General features: G+C 35.6%; 1 long non-coding RNA gene across 1 annotated transcript; it reads right to left on the reverse strand.

The window, feature by feature from the left end:
• Positions 1–2,696: 2,696 nt before the first annotated feature.
• On the reverse strand, positions 2,697–10,680 carry LOC127878191 (uncharacterized). Its single transcript, XR_008048764.1, has 3 exons — positions 10,595–10,680; positions 6,935–7,065; positions 2,697–5,731 (listed from the first exon to the last, which is right to left on the reverse strand). It is a non-coding gene; the product is annotated as an uncharacterized LOC127878191 (long non-coding RNA).
• Positions 10,681–12,039: the final 1,359 nt, after the last annotated feature.

The following is a 12,039-nucleotide window of genomic DNA, read 5'->3' on the forward strand; positions in this document are numbered from 1 at the left end:
ATTGTCAACACCTAGTTTCGACTGTAAGCAAGTTATTGTTTATGAAGATATTACTTTTATTTAAAGCATATGTTAACATATTTACTGTCTTGTACATATACATGTATATGTAACTGTTAAATTGCATTGGTCGTTTGCTTATACTATTCAACAGGTAAATAAAGACTTTAATTGGAATTAAGAGTGTTGCTTTCTTACTGCAACATTTAGCATTTGTTATTGATAAATTACATTTGTTACATTTGATGCATATTAAATTATATTTATGCGTTCGATCAAAGGTCGGTCCGCTCACTTCTCCCTAAAATTTTAGGCTTGGATGATCCCTGTTTAGAGAAACAGCATTTTTTTTCTCAAATTCAAGGGGAGATAATTCTGGACTTTTAACTCCGATATTGCTCATTTTCAATAGGGTTTGACTCATCATTCAGATAAAGACACTGTGCAAGTTGGGAAATGATTGGATGAAAACTCTGGACTTTATTGTGTAAACTAGCCTTATTTCACAATTTTCTCAAATTCAAGGGGAGATAATTCTGGACTTTTTACTCTAATGTAACCCATTTTCAATAGGGTTCGAGTCCTTATTAATATAAAGACACTGAACAAGTTTGAAAAGAATCGGATGAAAACTGTAGACTTAATTGCGTAAACAAGCCTTATTTCACAATTTTCTCAAATTCAAGGGGAGATAATTCTGGACTTTTTAATCTGATGTAACCCATTTTCAATAGGGTTCGAGTCCTCATTAATATAAAGACACTGAACAAGTTTGAAAAGAATCGAATGAAAACTGTGGACTTTATCGCGTAAACAAGAAAAAGTCTAACACACGCACAAACACACGCACGCATGCACGGACGGATGACGAAAACCACGCCATGACATAAGCTCTTCAGGCCTTCAGCCAGTAGAGCTAACAATCAGAAGTAGTCAACAAAATCATGAAATTGTTCTTGTTGCAGTTTATCCAGTGCTGGGTCTACTGACTTAACAGATGAGGATATGAAAGCAATCTACATGCATATTTGTTCTAAAGGCCACATTGAAGACTCCTTTCTACACTTGGGGTCTTCACAATCTGCCAGTAGTGAGAACATTTTCAAGTCATAGATGCAGACCCTGCAGACTCTAAATGTAGTAAAGACTGTGAAACACAGTCGGTTTGTGCAGATGGTGCATCTCATGTGCAAAGTGGTACTAAACTATGATAAAGTAACATGTTCTAATTTGTAATGCATATTTAATAAATGAAGCTTAAAATTGCATTTTGGTTTACAAGTTTAATGCTCAAAATCAAATTCGATTTTTTTTATCACAGGTCAGTGTGTTAGTGCCGCCGCGTGAGACTTCATTGATATCGTGAGATGACAACGATATTGTGGTAGTTTGTAAGTCGTAACTGTCGATTTGTAGCATTCGCTACCTTGGCGGTGGGAACCAGGCTGTATAACGTCCTTGTGGGTAGTTATTTTCTCTGCGCCCCCAATGGCTCTTGTTATTTTCCCTTTTTCTGCAAGCTCGTTTTGGCGACGTACGTAAGCCAGGCATTGCAGACGTTTATTAGCCCTGTAGAGCCCCAAAAGAGGTATATATTCGCTGTTTATCACGTTGTTTATAAGTAATTGCCTTTGCTCTTTAAAGCGTCGTATTGTAAATGTCTAATTTTTTGGTTCATAAGGCGTTCAACTTCAAAGTTGTTGTATTTTATCAGTTTTCGCGAGTTGAAATCTACCATGGCTTCCCAGAATTAACGACATTAAAATTACCAATTATTCTTTATATATGTATTTGCCAGAATAAATCATTATTTAGATGTGTCATTAAATGTATTATTTTCTTTAAATTTGTAGTATAAAGTAGACGATTTTCATTGTTCAATAAAATCGATGTCAAACAAAATTGTCTTCAGTCAACTTCCCGGGCTAAACTTAGTCGAACTCTGGTTCATTTAACATCAACATTCAGCTGTTTAACAATTAGCGGACAATGATGGTCTTCAGACATCTTCCATTGGATTAGGCGACAATATTATAAACAACTCCATTCTTTTGCTTTGAATGGTGGTTGTAACGCATTTCCCTTAACATATCTCAACATTGAAGAAACCCAAACTTTGTGTTTTACGGGTAATTGGTCGTGTAACATCGCATTTGATAGAACAAATCATTTTGAAGGACACAGACGTATGCATCAAAGTGAACACTCTTAGATCTGTCATCTCTAGATGCGAGAAGTAACTCTTTCTGCTTTCTATCGATGAAAGGAGCGTCGTGCGACAGTGTGAAGGTGACGACGGAGTGTCTATAGTGTGCAAGATTGTCTCGGAGAAGAAACAACACTTGATAAGGAACCCTTTTACAGTAACATTCAGTGACAGTGTTCTTGGTGATTTTTGAATAAATGTCACTCTTAGATTATGTTATTCATGACTTTTGATTGGAAACCTTTTTGATTGTATATTGTTGAAACATATATATGACATTCTTGTGAAATTCCTCTTGTGACTTCATTTTTGTGATTTTTTTTATTTACTTCTATACTATTTAGTATACTGTACCAAATTTAATGTAGACAGGGAAAGCTCAAGCAGCTCCATCAAGTAATTTGTTTAAATTTTTGCTCAATTACTTATAGATTACCAATTTGGAATTTTTACGTCTGAACTTAACTTGGTCCAATTTAAGCTACATTGTTCGAACATTTAAGTGATTGTTTAAAAAAACAACTATTTTAGTAAAAGTAAAAGTGTGAATTTTAAAGTAAGAGGATCAAATATTTGAAATTTACAATTTGTAGTTTGAACTTGCATTGTGAGAGGTTTGAATGATTTGTATTTCACTTGGTTTTTGCAAGTTTGTGCTGTTAGCGAGATTTCAGCACTTAGTGGTCACGTTTTGTCTGAGTACTTTTTTATATCGTCACCCTGTACTCCTAACGTATTGGTTCTTGTAAGGTAGTCTAAAATGGCAGACAACCCTGCTGCATATATAGGGGAAGAGTCTAGTGAAGTATTAAAAAAGCGTAATAGATTTCCAACCGAAAAGGGTCTAGCTTGGCTAATAGATATTCATGTTAGTGGCACAAGGTCGCTTATACTGCGTTGGCATCGTCGCGCATCGCAGTTGAATTCTCTTGTGTCAGACTCTGAAGATTCAAAAATAACAAGGCCTGTTTGTAAAACATGCATGCCCCTCATATAGGCTGTCAGCTGTAGTGGTGGCCATTGTGTGAATACATATTTGTCACTGTGACCTTGACCTTTGACCTAGTGACCTGAAAGTCAATAGGGGTCATCTGCCAGTAATGATCAATGTACCTATGAAGTTTCATGATCCTAGGCCTAATTATTCTTGAGTAATCATCAGGCAACCATTTAACTGTTTTAAGTCACTGTGACCTTGACCTTTGACCTAGTGACCTGAAAATTAATAGGGGTCATCTGCCAGTCATGATCCATGTACCTATGACGTTTCATGATCCAAGGCCTTCATGATCCTAGGCCTAAGTATTCTTGAGTTATCATCCGAAAACCATTTTACTATTTCGAGTCACTGTGACCTTGACCTTTGACCTAGTGACCTGAAAATCAATAGGGGTCATCTGCCAGTCATGATCAATGTACCTATTTAGTTTCATGATCCTAGGCGTAAGCATTCTTGAGTTATGTACCTATGAAGTTTCATGATCCTAGGCCTAAGCTTTCTTGAGTTAGCATCTGGAAACCATCTGGTGGACGGACGGACCGACCGACCGACCGACCGACGTGCAAAACAATATACCCCCTCTTCTTCAAAGGGGGGCATAATAACGAAGGAATGGGACAACTTGATTAGTATCAGGAATGAGTTGAGTAATAAGCATGACAATTTGAGTCAGTTGCAATATGACGACACAGTCGAGGTAAGTTCCATTCGTCAGAGATACAAGTCCGTTGAGGTAGAACATCACAAACTTAAAGCGAATGTTACAGATGTTCTTCGTGGCATGAGGACAGATGATGTAGAATTTAGGTCTTGTTCTGATACCTCACACACAAGTTAGGCCTCACACTCTTCACATGTTTCTCGTTCCTCTAGTAAATCTGATCTTCCTACAAAAACGGCTGCACTCAAAGTTAAGCTTAAATATCTTGATGTGGAATCCAAAGCTAAATTGAAATTTGATGGGGTTAAAGCGCTGAGGCGGCAAGAAATGGTCCAAGCAAATCTTGACGCAATGGATGAGCCACATTTGACTTTAACAAGCAATCAAGATCTAGACCAGACACGAATCTGCTGCCAATTGATAGTGACCGTTTCACTAGAGAATATTTTTTAGCCCATTCCATTGATAGTGACCAAGATTTGGTGAGATCCCCCCTCTGATCTAGACTTTAGCCTGCTTCATAGTGTTGCTTATGCTTTTGCTCCTAGTGGTTTCTCAAAATATGAATCCTATGGTTAGAGAGTTCTATCCAGACTCGAAATATTCATTTCCTGCAGGACCAGCATTGGCGACGTCTAGCACTATGGCTCTTTGTAGAGGTCCTCTATTTTCTAATAGTGCCACTGTCCCTCCTAAAGCCTTAGTAGACTTCCTCCCCCTGAGCCCACGGTTTTCAGTGGCGACACTCTGAAATATCCAGGTTGGAAGGCAGCATTTCAGACACTGATAGAGCGTCGGAATATTCCATCAAATGAAAGAATTCATTACCTTAAAAGGTACCTTTCCAGTGATGCTAGGGATGCTGTTGAAAACTTTCTTTTGTCCTCCGATGAAACTTATGATGACGCCAAAAGACTACTTGATGAACGCTTCGATGACCCCTTTGTCAGTGGCAACTCCTTTAGAGAGCTTTAGAAAAATGGCCAAAGATTACGAACAGAGATGGTACCTATTATTCTTTATATATGTCTTTTATTTTGTAATTCGACGTAGACAATTGTCATTGTTCAATGAAATTGATGTCTAACGAAATTGTCTTCAGTCAACTCCCCGGGTTAAGCTTATACAGTGACTATGGCAATGATCAAATTTTATGTTACATTTTTTTGTCAGACATTAAGTGTTTATGCGGCTAATCTTTATTTGTATTTGCTTCCCCAACACAAAAATTGTAACAAATGTTATAGACTGTAACTTAAATTTAGGCTAATTTATTTGAGCGAGTGAAATTTACAAGCCAACTAGGCTATTGCCTAAAAACAATTAATGCAAAGACTTAAGGAACTATTTTTATTTGATTTAAACCTGATTTTCACTGTCTTACACACAACTCAAAGGCAAAATTACATGTATATAATTACAGTTGTAATACCTAAAGCTTTATGTATCAATCAGCATTTGTAGAGCTTATCATATACAAACTGACGGACACACTAACCTAGATGATATTGCACATGATCACCCACGATCTCATGTACTTGTTGGCATAAAGCAAGTTTATCAAGCATTTAATGTAGCAGCTTACATTCAGTATTTCTAGGAAAGGCCAATTACTGACTCATTAACACAATTGTTTTTTGAGCTGTGACCACTAACATACCATCAACACTGTACTACTGCACTTACCTTGCTCTGCTTTGCATCTGCAAAGCACTGCATTGCTTTGATATGTTGACCTCGTGGTTGTGGCAGTTGTGAACATACCTTTGATCTTGTAGTGCAGTCATGATAAATACCAATGCCAGTATGACCTTGTTATAGAAAAGCGCCAAGGAACAGTAGACTTCATGGCCCGAAATCATGTCTGAAATTAGCACAGAATTGTGAAAATTATTATCAGTTTATTTGACCTTCCATCCATTCTCAATGAGTTGTGTTCTAAACAATGTGTTAGGGTTGAGTTTGTATTAGATCTTTAATTGTGAACATGATATTTGTCTGGGGCCTGGTTCTTGCAAAAAACCTCCATTCTAATCATTCTCATCATGTCTGCCAAACTATTTGAAAATCCATCCAATAACACCAATGACATCTATAGCTGATCTGTTAGCCTCCCTGTCTGACCACTGTTGGGTCCAAGAAAATGCAAACATGTCCCTGGGCGGTCTATCTGGCATACTTAGAACTTTAGAGAAAATGCATGGCAGCTTTTTAGTTTGAAAATGTAAATGGTGGAAATCTAAAAGACTGAAGTAAAATATGAATTATTTTGTGAAGCTTTCATAAGTGTGTAAATGAAAATAACTATATTTTATATTAAATTATTATATTTTGTCACATCAATGCTCAGTAACCTTGTGATATATTTTTTTATTTATGTGATTTACTTCCTTGAAACAGAAAATTGTGTATTTCGTGAAATCAATCTAGAGCTATGTAACACATAAGACAAAGACCAACACACCTTGATTACAGGCATGGATAGTTTGAGCCATAATAATTCAGGAATAAATTGATAGCTGTGAGGGTAAATTAGGTGTTGCAAATGTACACTTCATGGTAATGAGATATTTAAATATTCCAGTTAATCAGTAAAGAATTGTGGAAGTTGTTTGCTCTACAATTGTTCAACACTTTATAAAGGAGCATGACAATGACTAAGTGCATGGGAACTTCTCTCACAAATAAGTTTATCCTGTGCAAGAAAATCTACTCTACTAAGTAATTAGCTCCACAAACTTACCTTTAATATTTCATGCAGAAAGAAAGACCCGTTACCTTACAGACTTACTCAAATATACCCTATCTCAAATGTTGTTAGGCATTTCTTTACGAACTAGAGTTTAACAAACTGCAATAAAAACATGTTCCCCAGTGTTGCTTTGTCAGACATATTCACGGGCACAGAACTCTGGAATAACTAAAATACAGTTACTTAAGCTCTCATATTGTACTCCGGAACTCAAATGTTGGCATTTCATAGCAATTCTGCAGGTTATCAGGAACGGCTTACATTGAAAAACACTTTTTTTCCACAAGAAAAGGTAACAAAAAATACTCAGTTTACCTAAACACCAACAGCAAAAGCAGGAAGTGCCAGCGACTATCCTGCAGACATCGCAAAGAAGTTCTCTTAACAGACTGCTAACAACAAACAGGCCGTCATGTGTCACTATTGTCTGTTGTATTTTTTGAGACCTGAAAAAAGCATTGTCACAAATGTATAATACACATGTACAGCATTATATGTCAGCTAGGTTCAAGGCCAAATAACAATGGAATATGACAGTCACTGTGGATTACTGTATTGCACATCCAAACTCAGGGTTTTTTTCCTTCTTTGAAAGGCGATGAATATCAGCCCTTTGCCCTAGAAGTATTTTTACCCTCTTACAGAAATTTCCCCCCAAAACAATATCTAAAAAATTTTAACCTTTATTTATCTAGTGTAGAAAACATAGAAATAGTCAAAACATTTAAAATACACTAGTGACCTGAAAATCATTAGGGGCCATCTACAAGTCATGATCAATGTAACTATGAAGTTTCATGATCCTAGGGTAAGCGTTCTTGAGTTATCATCCGAAAACTGGTTCGAGTCACCGTGACCTTGACATTCGACCTAGTGACCTGAAAATCAATAGGGGTCATCTGCGAGTCATGATCAATGTACCTATGAAGTTTCATGATCCTTGGCATAAGCTTTCTTGAGTTTTCATCCGGAAACCATTTTACTGTGTCAAGTCACCGTGACCTTGACCTAGTGACCTGAAAATCAATAGGGGTCATCTGCGAGTCATGATCAATGTATATATATACCTCCTCTTCTTCGAAGGGGGGCATAAATATAAAAAAATATTGCATAATTAAATTATCTGTTGCCTTGATTTTATTTTCCCCCAAAATCCGGCGTTTCACGCGATTTTTTCCCCTAAAAAAAGACCAGGCCCTTTCCCCAAAATCAGATAAAAACCCTTGAAACTTCATGGTGATGACCAACCTCCACGCAGTGATTTGACAGGAACCAGCATAGCTGGATCAATTCCTGCTTTCATAACCAACCACGTGATGATACAATAATTTTACCTTTGTTATTTTTGGTAATTAATTTTTTTATTATGAACCTAAAATTATACACTATTTTCAAATTGTAAAAATGATACTTCTTTTCATAATATAATACTAAAACCAATAAATTAAAATTCTACCAAATCTGGTAGGATATTCTTGTGAAGGCAGAGATTGTATGTGAGAGCGAGGAACGACAGCTCTGCGTGGAGATTGGGTGATGAGTATGATGACATATTTTGAGCTTCTATGAAATTCACAAGATAAATGAGAAAGAAGTTTTTACCTTAAACTTATGCAGAGAAACAGACCAACCGACAGAACGATCAACTGACTAAAGGACACCCTTCAATACTCCTTCAGCTGGCAGAAATGAGGGGGGGGGGGGATAATTGCCATCAGTACCAAGGTTTCCACAGCACAGCACGAGTCCATATCAGAATTAAACTTGACCCATTCAATTAATGTGTTGCCTCGTTAACATTAAAGTGAAAAATTCTGAGCTCCAACAGGGGATTTAGACATAACCAGACACTCTTGGTTATTTCACCATTTTGTGAATGGTCCCTTTGGATTGGGATAAATCCTGTGTTTTGACTAAAATTGGGTAATTAGTATGAAATTGAGCATAAAAGTGTTTTCAAAATTATATTTATTAAGGTACAACTTACTTAAAGAGTTGGGAGATGAACCAAATTTGATATCATTTTTGCATTCACGGTTCTTATTCGTCTCGACCCTCCGATTTTCAAATTCACTCTCTAAATTCTTGTTTTCAGGCCTAATAAATCGCAAGAAACATCCTGTGTGAATACGACATACTTCAAAAGAGCACTCGGTACCTATCCCCATGTAATCACCATAAACGCTCTATGGCGTAATAGATAATCCATTGATAAGAGATTACATGACATGGGTATCAAATATTAAAGCTACATTACACAGTCATGTATGCTGACACAGATGCATCACTAGAAATTCTCTGGTAACTTTCCAGTTTACAAGAACGCTTATGAGGGCGAGGTTAATCTGTCACAATTATTTTTTATTGATGTTGGTAACTGTGTATTCATAGCTCCACCCATTTTTACGTTTCATTCAACAACGTCATTTCATGTGTAAGTGAGCTCAATTTTGATTGGGTAAACAACTGGAGTCAAAAAATAGTACACTTGAACAAGTATGGTGGGCCAGAAATGATAATTTACACACAAGAAAATAAAAGATACAGAAATATTGAAAACATTTTAATAAAATCCAGGGTTCGACACTAAGGCACGTCCGACAGACATTGTCTAGTAAGATCGGTGGTCGGGCTAGTAAACTGCGGGCTAGCTTGTCCGACTGGTCGTACATAAATAATAAAAAAAATCTATACTTATTCATATAACTATAAATAACTGCTGTGAAAACTTTACTTTTAATTTGTAAACTTACTATCGTATCCATTATTTACATTTAAAAAAAACACAAGTATATTTAAATAAACGCGGAGCATTCACATGATTCATCGCTATTTTTAGACGCAAAGGAGAGCTTCCTGCAGAAATTGCTTGTTTCAATTGGTCAAGTTGTCATGAGTATTAATGATTTTCTGCAGTGTCGTAAAACTGTAGAGCATGATTTTACGACTTCTATCGAAAATCGGTATCGTCAATGTAAACATTTTTCGTAACAGACAAGATAATGTAATTTAAAGAATGGCTTTGTTCAAGTTCGGATTTTTGTCCGACAAATCAGTTTATAAAAAAGAATCCGACGCTTAACTGACACGAAACGTAAAAATGAAGAAACACGAAAACGTCAATTTTATCCTAGATGGAAAATGGAGTCAGTTCCCATGGCTTGAATTTGACGAAGAAAAACAAAAAAAGGGTTATTTTATTGTTTTACTCTATGCATAAAAAAATCTGGTGTTCACTGATTATTTACTGATAAATCCTGATTAAACAGTTACATGACACAATTGTGTTCATTTGCTATGTCATTTATGGTCTAGTAGACATCAGATTCGGGCTAGTACATTTTAAGAGGAACTGGTCCGACGGTCTTGCTGTAAAAAAAGTTAATGTCGAACCCTGAAATCTCTTTAATTTTACAGCGTATATTAATTACATATGAATAATGATATATGAATGTGTTTGTTAAAGTGATGTTTTACACATTTTCAAAAGTTTTCAATAAAATGTATATTTATCATTTCTGGTCAACCATACTTTTTTCTTTCTATTTTTGGACTTCAGTTGTTAACATTTTTTCTTACAAAAAAGGATGCTTTTTTCAATGTTTCTAGTGTGTTATATTTAATAATACTCTAACATTTTGTTCTACAGTGGTGTATGTTCCAGCTGGTAACAGTGGATTTATGAAAAAAAATTAGAAAATATGGACTTTGGTCGCCCAGGAAGAAAGTGGTTTTTGAGGGGAAAATATGTGATTATTTACATTTTTTGAAAGATTTTATTAGAACTGGTTCATGTTTCACTGAAGTATATGCTATTTTTATTGTGCATATTGTTTCAAACTTAATATAGAATGCTCATATAAGGAAATATTTGTTTACATTATCCCACCCACTTCTGACCATTTCAGAAAGTGATATGTCCTTTAGAACATGACCTAACTTGCAAGTTTGTCAATGTGTGAAGAAGTTACTTACAACTAGCAAGTTCCAACATCATTAAAACTTCAACGCTTGTCAATTTATCTTAAAAAGTATCTTAAAGCACGTGCTTCCTGTTCAACGACTTACCGAAACTAAGTTGTTGGCAAATCCCGACAAATCCTAGATTTGTTACCTCCCCTTATCTATCGTTACTCTCTATAATATCTCTAACGTAACCCAAATTCGACGACACCTAAATTCGACAATGTTCTATTTTTATCGGTTTAATTTTAAATGGATGATTATTGTCTTGGAATCATTTCAAAGAATTACAGCCGAGTTAAAAATTATTATTTTTTGCTATATAAGTTTTTTCATTATTTGCTAAATATTGCTTTATGTAACCGTTATATCGTCGAATTTGGGTCACACCGGGATATTATATATATTATAGTCAACGGGATTTACAGACGTTTCGCGCCCAAGTCTTTTCGCACCCTAGTTATTTCGCCCCCAAGACGTTTCCGCCCTGGTCGTTTCGCACCTGGTCGTTTCGCCCCCATACTAGCAGACATTAGTTGTTGAGTAGTTTAATTGATGACCATCGCTTATGTCGAATCCCATTTCCCAATTTGCAGCAAAGTCATCGACATCAATATCGGCCTCTGATCTATGTGTCTGTTCTTTTTTAGAACAAGGACTGCAGACGAAGTCAAGCTCGCATCCTGACGTCACAGCGGCTTTGTATTCCTCAAGAGAAATACCTGTGAAACGAAGGAATTATTGTTTAATTACTGCCTAGCGTCTCTTAAAATAAATACATCTAAAACAAAGGCTTCGATCTAAGAAAAAAGTAATCGCCATACAAATTACAACTTCTACCTTTGCGGAGAATTATTAGAAATAGTGACATCCTTTTAATACTTAGGTATAACAGCCCAAACACTAGCAGAACGCGAAAATAGAGCTCTACATAGACTTTTCACTATTATAAATTAATACGAAAAAATGCATACAAAACTACTGCCATGTAATTTAATGTTACAATTTAAGATATAATTTTATTGATTAAGTACTGATGAATTACTGTCTTTTTGTCAACTACATACAAAACTACTTAGACTATAGCCATGTTATTTAATTAATTACATAAAATATATCGATGGATTATATAATAACTTTTTTATTATAAGTAAATGTATATCGTTTTATTAGTAAATCAAGTACATAGATGAACAAGTTGATTTATCATTTCATTATAAATAAATAATAATAATAACCCTAAAAAAACGACATTTTTTAAAATCCTTTTTACTGTGAAGCGAATACACGACGATCTTTATCTGATAGTTAAAATAACATTACGCAACAACATCGGATTAGTGGCAATGTTAAAATAAGCTGTCCGCATTGAATGGCATGTTTATAACACCTGTTCATACTGTTAATCAAATATCCATTTAAAAGAAAACTGATTTGTTTATTTATTGACAATCGAA

Source organism: Dreissena polymorpha, chromosome 4, assembly GCF_020536995.1.
Source record: "Dreissena polymorpha isolate Duluth1 chromosome 4, UMN_Dpol_1.0, whole genome shotgun sequence".
NCBI lineage: Eukaryota > Metazoa > Mollusca > Bivalvia > Myida > Dreissenidae > Dreissena > Dreissena polymorpha.